This window comes from Protopterus annectens, chromosome 3.part1, assembly GCF_019279795.1.
Source record: "Protopterus annectens isolate FY-2018-M chromosome 3.part1, PAN1.0, whole genome shotgun sequence".
Lineage (NCBI taxonomy): Eukaryota > Metazoa > Chordata > Ceratodontiformes > Protopteridae > Protopterus > Protopterus annectens.
In genome coordinates, this window is record NC_056732.1 from 548,428,293 (window position 1) to 548,442,748 (window position 14,456).

The window sequence follows — 14,456 nt, forward strand, 5'->3', positions numbered from 1 at the left end:
TCTTTGCGTATTAATGATGCATGGGTGGTGCAGTGGTACAACAGATAAGGTTGTTGCCTCACAGCAAGAAGTTCTTCAGTTCATGTGGGGTACCTTCTTTGCAGAGTCTGTATGTCCTCCTTGCATTCACATGGGTTTCCTCTCACATTCCAACGACATGCATCTGGAGCATTTCTCCACGGGCCTCTGCTGAAAATGGGGTCTTTCCCAGTAAACAAATGTTAAAAAAAATACTTTACATTTATATTTACAAAATGAATAAGAAATATAAAAAACTTCATTAATATTTAATTTTTTTTAATTTATTTCATAAATGTAAATAATTATTTGTTTTGGCATACTCGAGCACCCTCAGTAAGTCTTTTAGTCGTCTCTTCTCTTGATCTTGATTGTAGTTAATCTCCTTTTCAGCTGCAGATAGAACATGAAAAGGATGGTTATGTCTCAGATGTGTGTTTTACAATATTTCTAACATGATTATGTTTAACATTCAGAAAGGCACTTAAGCTATTGTTGCACTTGCTTAAGATGTATGGTTGCTTCTCTACACACTTATATTGATTTTTGGTATATGCTTCCTTTTATTAAGCAGTAAACTGACAAATCATAGCATTTCACGCTTTCATTGCAACTAACCCATTTATTTTAATCAGTGGATTGGACACTCTAAATTGGCCCTAGGCATGAGTGTGTGCATGTGTGTGCCTTTTGTGGAAGGTTGGGCACTGGGCTGGCAACTCGACACCGTAAAACTCCACTGCCAATCATGAGCTGTCAGGTGATCCGCTGTGGCGACCCCTAACTGGGAAAAGCCGAAAGAAGAAGAAGTAATTCTTCCTCAGTGCAAGTTGTTACATTTTTATGTCTCTGTAGAGCTTGTCTGATTGGGAGATGAGTACTTTATGTAACCATTTTTACAGTTCTTTTGCAGTTTTAAGTAATTTCTAAGCAACAGACTTTTACCTTCCCTTCATAGATTCAGAAGCTATATACACAAATAAAAATGTGGCTAATAAAAGGAAATTATATTATCCTTCTATTTCAGCTTGTATGAAGCCAGATATATTTACTTTTACATGACAGAAGTACTAGAAATATTTTATGGGAAGGTGTGCTTCATAATTTGTTGCTTAATACATGTGTGCATATAAGGGGATTAAGTAGAAATGGATACAGAATTAATGAAACATTACATTTCCCAGTTTCCTCTGTGCTGGTCTTTTACATGCTACATTAACCCCACCCTCACCTCCACTCTGCCTAAGGTGTGATGGCTGAGTTTAGCTATCCTGTACATGCAGTTAATATTTTGGAATAAATTACTCTCTTATACAATTATCATATTAAGAATTACTTTGTGGCATACACAAATCAAATATTTTCTTTCTAACTATAGCACAGCTATACTACAGATAATTACTAAGGTAATAATTCCAATATGTGAATATTTATATAAGTATATTCCTGCAGATTTACATATATATTTCCCTTCTCAGAGATGTACATTTGAATTTATAAACAAAAATATGTCAGCATATAAAAGTGCCATATTGTATAATACAGATGCATTTATGGTTACTTTTATGTTTATACTTACTCATACCTTTGGATTACATTTAGATACATATTTGCACTTACATATCTTCTTAAATGTACCTGCAGTTATGCAATATTTCTATGATGTGTGTTTTTCAGGTCTTCATACATGTGGCGGCACTGGGGGGAAGGGTCAGAGTGGGTATTCCTTGTTAGGCATGACAGGTGCTTACCCAATTCCTGCCACATGTCAATTTTTCCAGTCCATCCCACATACACAGGACTTGATTTTCTCCAGGTATGACTCCCTCAGAAGGTAGACCATAATTTTGATCTCTTTGCCAGACTAGCTCAGAGCACAGCCTCACGTCTTCACTGGTGCTGCCATCTCTTGAAGTGCCAACAACAGAATAAAGAATTGAAGTACAGGGTGAAGCTTACAGGTTTGGAACCTCGCCCTTTGGGGTATGACATCACCTTAAGAAAACCCATTTATCAAACAGGTTAGACATGGCACTGCTATTACTGGCAAGTATGACTTTACCAAAATTTTTTGTCATATAGACTGTTTTTAGCTTTCTGTGCATCCTTGTAAGAGTATGCTTGCATTTACAGGAGACTTCCCTCTACTCCTGAAATGAATATACTCATCACTGTTTTCAAAGTGTAATTTCTGAAATCCTGGTTAAATAAAAACAACAAGCTCCAAACTGGCACTGGAACATAAAAAATACCAAAATACCAAGCTGACAAGTTAGCACTCAAAAAATAGAAGTTTAATAAAAATCCACACTAAAAACATACCCAGTTAAGGGCTTTCGTCAATAAGACATCATCAGAACCATAAACAAAACTGAGGAGGTGACCTATAAAAATACATTGATTGACATACACACCTATAATAGGACCAATCAGTTTGGTGAAATAAACAGCAGTCAGATTGAAAATGCTAATAAAACATGAACAAATAACCTATCATAAGCTCCTGCCAATCAGAATACAGAGTTGCTACTTTCATCTAACGGTAGACATCTCAGAGGATGGACATACAAATGTAAACAAAACCCAGGAACTTGATGTCAACAACATACAGTATACAATTATTAAAAGTTTTGATGCTCTAAGTTTCAACTCACTGGTAATTAAAATGGTAATTGAAATGGCATAATTTAGTCCTGGGAAGTTCATAGCATCCATAAGCAATTGCCAAAACATTTCATAATGTAGTAACTGATTTTTACAGTCCCCTGAAAAAGCTGATAACTCTATTTTCTGCAAAATACAAACTTAAACATGGAAAAGTTGTGACAGCAAGAGGCATGTTTAGCTAAAGCCCTCTTATCATCATTCTTCAAAATGCTGTATACATGCTGATAAATTATTTTATTAAAGTTATTGTTAGTTTTTCCAATATAGAATGCTTGGCATGTAAATAACTAGCCATGTATACAACCTTGTCTGTCATATAATTGTACCTGCCTTTAAACATCCACCTTGAGACTTTATCAAAAATTACAGTGTTGAAATCAGTCACAATACAAGGGCATTGATAACAGCAGCCACGCTTAAGAGTCGTTAATGAGCCATTGTTTGAACCCTTAATAGGTCTTTCAAGAATGTTTTTCAAATCTGGATGGTTCTTATAAGTAAATGTTGGTACATCACTAGAAAGAGATCATAAGTTCTCATCACAGTAAAGTATAAAAAAGTTTTTAGAAATGATGTTACGAATATCTAGAGCATCCAGTGAATAATGTAGAGCCATGTTATTACATAGGTTCATAGGTTCATAGGTTCGTACTAGGCTATCTGCCCTAAGGCATTTATAAGCCTAGCCAGAGTGTATGTGGCTTACACCACCCCTTAGGATGAGAATACTATGCCCTTTTAGGGTTTAGTTTACTATGCCTCTGTCTAGTAGTGACACAGAGATGACCCCCGGGGTAAACCTACGATCTACCATCCACTCGTCGAGATTTCTCTTGAATAGAGTCAGTGAGGGGCTCTGCCTAACATGGACTGGGATTCTGTTCCAGAGTGTAGGGAGCCTCTGGGTTATGAATCTGTCCCTCCAGCACGTCCTATATATTTCTGTGTTGAGGTTTAAGTCACTTGTTCTCGTGGCTCTGATGGATTTGGATTTTCTGAGGTGGAGCATGTCCATTAATTCAGGATTGGACATGGCCTTGTACGTCAGGCACAGATCACCTCTGAGTAGGCGGTATGCGACTGAATAGAGCTGGAGTTTTTTCAGTCGGGCAGCATATGACATATGTTTAAGACCCTTTATCCTCTTGGTGAGGAACTTTTGGGGTCTTTCCAACTGCTGCAGGTGTCGGGTGAGATACATCCCAAATGGGGCATTGTACTCAATCATTGGCCTGATAAGAGAAGAGTACAGGGGCACAATGACCTCTCTTGATCTAGATGTGAAACCCTTCATGATAAGGTGGGCAATATAGAAGGTCTTCCTAACCACTTTGGCAATGTGAGTGTCAAATGAGAGGTTACTTTCAACCTGGGTCCCTAGGTCCCTGATTACCTTTTCTGTACTTAATGGATTACCGCCTATGTGGTAATTTGTCGGTACCTTGTTTTTCCCAAAGGGTATGACTATACATTTTTTGGCGTTCAGCTTAAGGCCATGGCTCTGGCACCAATTATCCATTTCTATGAGGCCTTTCTGAAGGATGTTTGTGTCCGCTGGAGTATCAATTATGGCGCCCAGTTTGCAGTCATCTGCGAACTTTGTCAGCCACAATCCTCCTATGTTTGCCTGTACCTCGGAAAAATAAATGCCGAACAAGAGGGGTCCCAGGACTGAGCCCTGTGGGACACTGCTTGTGACTGGCTTAGAGTCTGACATAGCTCCAGCAACTCTGACCCTGTGGGTTCTGTCCTTGAGCCAGTTTGCAACCCATCTTGTGACATATGGGTTTACATTTAAGCTGGTGAGTTTGTCTATGATGCCCGAGTGGGGTATTGTGTCAAAGGCTTTTGCAAGGTCAAGGTAGGCTGTGTGAACTGCCTTACCCTCATCAATGGCCTTAGTGACTGTTTCAAAAAGTCGACCAAGTTCAAAAGGCAGGATCTGCCCTTGACAAAGCCAAATTGGGTAGGATCCAATGTCTGTAGGTCCCCAATGTCTTTGTTTATGAGTTCCATAATGACCCTCTCCATAGCTTTGCAGACCAGGCTTGTCAAGCTTATGGGGCGGTAATTTCCAGGGTCCGTAGAAGCACCGCCTTTGTGAAGTGGGACCACTGTTGCCGTACACCACTCTTTGGGTACGTATCCTGTAGTAAGGCTAAGATTAAACAGCAGCCTTATGTGTGGGTTTAGTTTCTCTTGGAGTTCATGTAGCACACAGCCCGGGACAACATCCGGTCCCATTGATGCTGTGTTTTTAGCTTTAGAGAGGGCGGCTCTCACCTGGGCATCTGAGATGTTAGGGAGGCTACACTCTGCTGGGATAGTTATTTCTCCTTTTGGGGGGGAGAAATTTGCACTGAACCTGTCTGCCAGAATGTTGGCAATGTCAGTGGGTTCAGTGTATTTTGTGTCATTTTGGACTAACTCTGAGCATATCTGGGAGTTTCCACCCAGGTTTCTAACATAGCTAAAGAAGGCCTTGTGATTGTCTTTTGTGTCTTTTGCGATTTTTCTCTCAAAGTTGGCCTTGGATGATTTTATGAGTGATCGTAGTTTTTTGCTAGTACTGATCAGAGATGCCTTCCCTTTTAGGGATTTTGCTCTGTCATGTAGTAGCTTCCTCCTCCTGTTGTAAAGTTTGTTTATGGCTGGGGTCCACCAGACCGGGCGCCTGCCTTTGGGGGAATGGGTCTTGGTTTTATTTGGGATTGCATGATCCATGCATTCTTGAAGGTGCCCATAGAAGGCATTTGCAAAGGATTCAGCAGTGTGCGTTGTGGTTTCCACTGGCCCAGGGGCCTTGAAGGATACCACTTCAGTCTTAAGAAGTGTGAAGTTTGCTTTTGAGAAGTTCTTCACTGTGGTCTTTTGTGCAGGGGGTGGGGGCGGGATGTGGATTTCCAGTGAGATTAATTTATGGTCTGATCAGACATGATAAAAAATAATTGGTAGGAGGATCTGGTGCTGGGAATCAAGCTCAAAGTTCCCTGTTATTAGGTAACAGTTCATTCAGTAAGCCAAACTCTCTACTAATGGCTGCTGTGTTAATATTACTGATATCATCACAATGAACCTCAATACCTTTCCTAATGATAGGGGCATATTTACCATTTCTTTCTTGTAAAATTAATTGGTAAACAGGGTCATTTATAGTACTGGGATATCCTCTCTCCACAAACATCATCTTAAGAGTATTACATTGTTAATACAGATATTATCATCAGAGGTTAGTCGATATAAATTAATAAATTGACTTTTAATAACAACCTTTTTCTGATGTAAAGGGTGGCTGCTTTGAATGTGCAGAAAGGTATTGCAGAATGACGGTTTGTGATAGATAGCAGTGTTGAAAGTATCATCTGCACTCTTGGAGATCATAACATCCAAATAATGTGTTTAGTTTGCATCCATAGAATATGTACATTCTAAAAAGGATGATGAAGCCTGCAGATCAGAAAAAAACTTTCAAATTCTTTTTTACTACCTGACCACATGATAAGAATGTCATCCAAAAAGCGGTAGTAAGAAATACAATGCCAAAATAAGTCCTGCCGTGTAAGCCAAAACTGTTGCCACTTCACCCTCAGCACTGCACAAATGATGACATCTCTTAGGATACAACTTAATGGCAAGTGAATAACAAAATGAAATAATCTGATGTGCAGTACTTTTAACAGAGAATAATACATTTCAAATATGAAAAAGTTAAAACTGAGTAAACATTGCATAATATGAAAAAAATGTGATAAACTTTTCATTAAATTGTAACATTTAAACTTATGTTAAATACTAAAATAATACTTTTTATTAAATGTACTACTTCAGGATATTCAATACATGCATACTTAAGTAAACCATTCAAGCAACATTGATTGTGCAAATTAGTAAAATATGTAATTGTTCCTTCTATGGTGGCTTATGACATCACTGAGCAGGTGTCATTGAACACTCAGGCATGACTTTCTTAACCAATAACATGCGCATCTCTTCTGAAAAAAATATATATTTAAAGATAAGATGGAATGTTTAGTGAACAGTGACAGTAGACCATGCACCACATAGCATAGTAAAACACAGCACTGCAGGCATCGGTTGTGTTCTGTTTTTTTTTTTTTTTAATAAAAAGGAAACACTATCCTGAATGGCATGGTCAATAGTCCTAAACTAGACCCCACCTTTCTACCTGCACAGCTGCATGAAAGGTATGACCCTGCCACATGGGATCCCCTACTACTGCAGTCAGCTGGTCATTAGTCAAAGTAGGACTAGAACTGAGAGCTGAAGTGACAGCATGGGTCACTACACCACCAGGCCGGTGAATGATCATGTTATGCAGAATGCAACATGCAGTGAACATCTTGAATGCAGTCACTGTGTCACACTGAAAGGCACCCACTGACACATCCAGGTACATAAATTTACTCTTCGACATACAAAAGATCCTCTCAATGGCAAGATAAGTCTTTTACAGGGTTATATTAAAATTATCTTCATCAGTTCCACGTGAATTTCTCACTGCTGTCATGATCCATGACTCCAGTGGATATCTAACCACCTGAAAGAAAAAAAACGTTAAAAAAAGAGAAAAGAGACAAAACAAAGAAAAATGGATTTAGTATTAAGCAATACATTTTACCATGAATAACTACTTTCAAAAAAGAAATATGCAGGAAGAGGTTGTAGAGTGAGCTAGTGTGACAGATAAGGAAATCATGTGCTCTGCCAGGATGCTGGGCAGAGATGTTGGTGATGCACCCCCAAGCATCGTACACTACCTGGCAATTGATGGAATGGTAAGCCTTCCTACTGTGGTAATTCTCCTCCTGAGGACCAGATGGGGCCATTATTGCAACATGGGTGAAATCTATCACACTGAGCCCCTCAGGGAAATGTGCCACCCTACTAAAAGGAAGTATCTACAGGGAAAGGAAGGCCACGCATCCCCCAGTGCTCTTATGAGGGCCAAACATACTCAACAAAACTTTTACAATATCCTTATCCACTCTGAACCAGTTGGAGATTTCCTGATTACCAAAACCACAATGAATTATTATTCCCTGCTTACATCTCCACCTTTGTGTCCGGCAAACACCATTAGGTACAAGCAAGCAATTTCTGGTTTGGCCAAGAGAAGCAGCTCACACCAGGAAATAGCAAGGCTAGGAACAAGGGAAAGCATCATCATGGATTGCAAAGTAGATAAAAAAGGCATTTTATAACAAATCTGCAGACCATGAGGAAATGTCAGATTATGACTGTGAATTGTAAACAGGCTAGAGAATAACTTATTACTTGGATTCACAAAGTTTCTTATTTACATCTCATTATTGTTTCATTTGCTTAAGTTCAGTCATGGCCATCGCACATTTCTGCAAATGGCTTCTATGAATAGTGTCTTTGCTGCAAAAAAAGTGCAAACAGCGCAGATAGCCTCATGCGTTCATTTACTGATTATGAAATATTACACTTAGCAATAAAAAAAGTTAATGTCAACATTATTTATAAAACTGTCATTATTTTCTTCCTTTCTAATGGGAAGTACAGTATTCTCCAATTTTGTAAAAATGTTATCACTGGATTGATCATAATGCCAGTATTTAAATAGCTACATGTATGGTGAGGTGTAGTGATGTGCTTAAATAACGTACATTAGGGGTATTATTGTAATAACTAGTGCTGATACAATTAAGTTCTGTTAACTTGCAAGCAGGTAATGATATGGCTAATATATTACAATTAATATATAAGTCTGAACGTGAAGAATATTTTTGTAACCTCTCTCAGAAAACCTGTAAGACTTTTTCAGAACATTTGAGTGTGAGCATGTCATTGGCAAACTGAGAAATTTTATTCTGAAGAAAGATATTCCCCATGATTTAATAAAGTCTGTGGAAGCACATGAATGTATCCATGTACATGGCCACAGTTCCTCCTCGGCAGTGTGCCATGCATATTAATGATGGTGCACTGCCAAGGGAGAGCTGAGGAACACAGATATTGAATCAGTGTAGGTAGAGGTGTAGCAGCTACTCATGGCTGCAGATGAGTGTGAGGCTCCCTGTAATGCTATCCACCACTGTTTCAATGTTGTGAAGTGTGTCAACTGTATGATATATGTCATTTTTATGATGTGTTATGATTTTTGTAATTTTTTTTTTTTACAGCCTGTTTTCAAGGCAAGGCACGGAGTGCAGCAATGCCAAGCTGTGTTCACATATAGAGAGCTGGCACCTGGCAGACATCTAAAAATAGAAACCGGATGTAATTACTTATCATAATAACATTTTTATTATTTTATTATTTCTTTTGTTTTGGTTTTTTGTTTGTTTGTGCAGCATGGAGCGCAGCAGAGCCGAACGGAGCTCATATATACATGGCCGACAGTTGCCAGACATCTAAAAATAGAAACCAGATGTAATTAATTGTTTACTTATAGCTGTGCAGCATGGTGTGGTGTTCAGCAATCCTAACTAGTAGCCTAGTAGTATATGTGAAGGTATGCAAGCTTTTACAACAGCCAACTAGCTACATGGGTAAAGTTGCAGTCTCATATGTAGTAGGTCCTGGGTTCGAGTCCATAACAGGCAGAATATGTCTGTAAATGAATAAACTATTTTTCTTTAATTTCATTAAACTATTGTGAATTTTGGCACTGCTGCACTTTGCTAAGCACTGCTCATTCATTCTAAGCAGTGCATAAACATGCTAACGGCTACCAATGCTTACATAGTACTAAGCTTTGCTAAAACCAGGGTTCTGCAAGTTTTCACACTGCTTGGCTTTGCTTAGCTTAGTATATACCTTTAAGAAGTTAACGAAGCTAATTAGTTAATTTTTTTATCTATAAAGTAAGTGGTTTACAAATAGAAAGCGATTCTGAAGTCTAGTTTATACAGGAAGAAAGCGCTTAATCTGTTTGTAATGCATTAATGTCATCTGTATGTACATTCCCCCAGGTAACAATATACCTACATTTGAAGATATCCTGCACTGGCTATCATGTCACTACCCCCAAGAAACCCTACTACTTGGAGACTTTAACATAGACTGGGGCACCAGTTCCTCAGAATCCCCAACCACCCATATTAACCTGCATGCATTTACACAAATTATATCCACCCCTACCAGGATAGGTAAACCCAACCAAAAAGAAAGTATACTTGACTGGGTACTCATAAATAGTCACCCCCAACTGTACACCTCTGGTACCCTCCTTGATGGCCTAAGCGATCACCTTCTCACATACGTAATTAAGCACAAAACCATTAATTCCGAACAACCCTTATTCAGAAAGGTTAGAAACAATAAAAACTTTGACCCTGCCAAATTCCAACAAGAACTAAACTCATGTAATTGGTCTATTCTAAAACACCTCCCCTTAGAGGAAGCAGTAGCATACTTTAACAACAAATTCCTTGAGATCCTTGATTTGCATGCACCTGTTCGTTCAAAGAGAACCAAGGCAAAAACTGTGCCATGGCTTTCTAAAGAGTCTAAATTCAAAATTACCCTTAGAAACAAAGCATGGGCTTTATGGCGTTCTTCTAAAGACCCTCAAGATCACATTAAATACAAGCAATCCAGGAACGAAACCAAAAAAATCAATTTTACAAGGCAAAAAACAATACTACTGTAATTTACAGACAGTAAATCAAAATAACCCTCAGAAGTTTTGGGCAGGTTTAAATAATCTACTACATCCTGGACAAACTTCAACCCCAATCCCTGCTGCTACTATTGATAAAACCCCTGAAGATGTTTCTGATAGTTTTATCCAATTCTTTACTGAGACAATTCAAGCCCTAGCTAGCCAACTACTTCCTAGCTCCCCTGGTCCTGAAAGTAGCATCCCTAGAAACCTACTCGCGTTCAGCTTCCAACCAATCGCCACTTCACTTATCTGTACCTTGATCAAAAAATTACAACCCACTACACTTTCTGCTGATCAACTCCCTGCTGAGTACCTACAAAAATCAGCTGATGTTATTGCTTACCCAGTCTCAATACTAATCAATCGAACCATAGTAGAAGCTAAAATTCCCACTATCTGGAAAATATCCTATATAATTCCACTTCACAAAGGAGGCAGCTCTACTGTATTCTCCAATTATAGGCCAATAGCTATACTCTCTCCACTTGCAACGATTATGGAAAAATGTATTCATAGACAACTCATGCACCACCTAATCCAGAATCACCTTATGGCAGACACTCAGCATGGCTTCCGTCCTCATCACAGCACTACTTCAGCCCTCCTAGCCTTTACCAACACCATAAACCATAATAGCAACAATAATTATATATCCTCAGCCCTCTTCTTGGATCTTTCCAAGGCATTCGATATGGCTGATTGCCAACTTTTAATCCACACCCTGCAAACATTCTGTCTAGATACTGGAGCCCTTCAATGGTCCTCTGGCAGAACAAACTCTCTAACCTTCTACCTAACATCCTTGGAGTACCACAAGGCTCTATACTAGGGCCCTTGCTGTTCTCCATCTTCATTAACGACCTTTATACTGTCATCCCAAAAGTCAACTGTATCCAATATGCTGATGACTCTACTCTGATTTGCTCAGCCACATCTCCAGTAGAGTTATGGTCAGCTACCCAGACCACCTTTAATACAATAGAAAACTGGCTTTCTGAACATCATCTGATCCTCAGTCCCAAAAAAACTAAAATGCTGTTATTTTCACCAACACGTAGGTCTACCGCTTTCACCTTTACCATAAAATCAAATGATGGCACAATAATCTCCCCTGATCCCTCTAGAAAACTAGGTGTCATCATAGACAATAATCTAAAATTTGACCTACATGTTAACCAAACTATCAAAACCATCAATAAAAAACTAGGGTCACTTTACAGAATAAAAGCCTTCCTAACCCCTCCAGCTAAAATTGCCATAGCTCGCTCTCACCTTCTTTCAACCCTTCTGTATGCATCCCCTCTACTCTCGAATTTAAACAAGACTGTCCTTAACAAAGTCTCAATTTGCTACAACCACATTGCCAGGTTTGCCACTTGGCTGCCTTTTAGGACACATCATTGCATCAATCTAAATCAGCTTGGGTGGCTTGAACTACCCAGCCTAATCCAGTATAACCAACTGATTATGGCCTATAAAATCCTCTATAATCCGGACAATACTCCTGCACTTAAAAATATTATCACCCCCTATAACAATCCTAGACCGCTTCGATCCTCTAACAAACTACTAATTCAGACTAGCAAAATTAATAACACAGCCGGTGATTCTCTCTTTGCAAACTCTGTGAGTAGATCCTGGAACTCTATTCCAGCTGATATTACCTTACTTTCCACATTAGGTCAATTTAAAACTAGACTCAAACAACATTTGTCACTTAACTAGAATGTGTAAAAATCTGTTAACCAGTTTACTGTGTAATTTAATTTAATCCTGACTTGTGCTCAGGATTAACTGTAACCTGTGGAACTTGTTTAACTTGCTTACTTATGTAATCTCTGTAAATAGTCTGTTTGTAATATGTAATGCTGGTATTATGTAATGCTGTATCTGCTTACCCTTGGAGCTTTTCTTCCCGAGCCTCCGCTGAAAATGGACATGCATCCAGTCGGACTATCCTGGTCAACAAATGTAAAATAAAATAAAAATAAAAAATAAATAATGAATAGTGGTGTTTTATGTTTTTATTTAATAAATTACATTATAAAGTAATAGTGGAGTTTGTGAAGTCCATGGTTTGACTGCCTGCAAAACTACATTTGGTGATAGTGGTTTAGTGTATCACTGCACTTTTTTTATTACTTATGAATGAAGTCAAATATTACAATATACAAACTACACAAAAGTACAACTAACCCACCTATGAGACCTATTATTAACACTAGAAAGTCTAAAACTCACCCCCCCCCCGGGGAAATATGTTGGTATCATGTTGAAAAAATGTTTCAAACTTTTCGAACATATTTGTAAAGAATCTTGAGACCTTTTACTAAAAATGAGAAATGTTGAATATTCTGATAATTATGTGTTCCTAACCACAGATGTTGTGGAGCTTTTTAATATAATTCCTCATGAACTGGGGTTAGAATGGTTTCATGATTTTTTATGTGAATGCACGTCTTTGGATAACAACATGGTCAATGTCCTAATACTTTGTATGGAGTTGGTAATGAAACACAATTATGTGTATTTAGAGGGTCAATACTTCAGGCAAAGGAATGGGGGTTGCCGTGGGGGCCGCTTAGCCCCTATTTTTGCTACATTTTATTGCAATGGAAAAGGTACATCTTATTCAAACATTTTGAAATGAAACCCTGGAAAGTGTATCTCCATTTCCTGGATGATATTTTTATTGTGTGAGATAGAACAGTAGAGGAAATAGTGGGTTTTATTGATTATTTGAACTCCTCCACCGCTTTCTTAAAATTTATTTATGTGTATGACTTTCATTCTATTAATTATCTAGATGTTTCTATGTCTAAAGATCAGAAAGAGAAAAGATTGGTCAGCACTATTTATCGAAAACCCACATACAGTAACAACATCTTGCAATATGAGAGTACTCACCCTTCACACCATAAGTTTAGTATAGTGAAGGGCCAGCATATTCTTCTGGCCCATATGGTATCTATCTGGGAGGAATTTTTAAAGGAATGTGATAAATTGGGCAATATGTTCACTTGCAAGGGGTACCCCAAGGAAATGGTGACTGAGGTGTATGAAAATATCAAAATGAGAAGGGAAATGGGTGAAATAGTTCCCCTTATCCATTCTTCTACGACATCAATAGGGGATATTGTTATGCGAAAGTCCAAAGGAAGTCAAGATGGCCAAGGGGCCTTCATTACTGAATTTTGTACTGAGGCCTTTAAGATCAAAGATATTCTGTACAAAAACTGGCATATTTGTTCACATTTTAAGGAGGTGGCCAGTATACTGGGAGATGCACCCGGGGTGGTATGCAAAAGGGGTAAGACCCTAAAGAATTACTTGTAACATGTGACTATAGATTGTGGCCTCAATTATAGTAACAAAAAATGGGGAACTTACAAATGTAGTTGTTGTGCACAATGTAAGGTAATCATGGAAGGGGACCATATTTGGGTTAACAGCATGAAAATCCAGCCCAAAGCCCATAGTAATTGCAATTCCACAGGAGTGATTTATTTGGCCAAGTGTCAGAAATATGAACATTTCTATGTTGGAAAAACTAAGAGAAAATTCAGAGAGCGTATTTATGAACATGGTTTAAATATCAGGAAGGGGGAACATAGGAATGCCCTACCAAACATGTATTGGAATATAGTGACCATTGTTTTGTTTTGTTTTGTGTACTAAAGGACCTCAGGGAGGCCATGGGAAGATATTTTGGAAAAAGAGTAATGTTGTCAGATTAGATTAAATACCACTACCCCCCCCCCATTTGAATGAGGGTCTTTCTATTTCTAGCGTTTTAAAGCTCAAATCTTATATTGTATATATATTGAAATTTATTTTAATATTTGTTCATTAGTTTACAAATGGGTGTATATTGTTGTATAGGTTTTAGACTTACAAATGTGTGTGTCTTTTTAAATTATGAGGTGTTGAATTTAATGCGTAATTAAGGGTGAGGTTTTATTGGATAAGTATTTAAAAAAGGGGGGAAGGTATATAAGGATGTTTTTTGGTGAGATGCATTGATTCTAAAGAAGTTTTTTAATGAAAGGGCTCAATCCTTCTAAGGGCCGGATTCACAAAGGCTTGCACGGAGTCTAAGAGTAGAGTAAGACTCCAT

The 14,456-nt window shown here is 38.2% G+C and overlaps 1 long non-coding RNA gene across 1 annotated transcript in view; it reads right to left on the reverse strand.

The window, feature by feature from the left end:
• Nucleotides 1–271: 271 nt before the first annotated feature.
• The window catches only part of LOC122798205, a 150,990-nt gene continuing 136,805 nt past the window's right edge, over nucleotides 272–14,456 (reverse strand). The window contains exons 2-3 of the long non-coding RNA XR_006364228.1: nucleotides 5,956–6,132; nucleotides 272–411 (exon numbers count right to left, since the gene is read on the reverse strand). This is a non-coding gene — a long non-coding RNA (uncharacterized LOC122798205). The remainder of the gene's footprint in view (nucleotides 412–5,955; nucleotides 6,133–14,456) is intronic.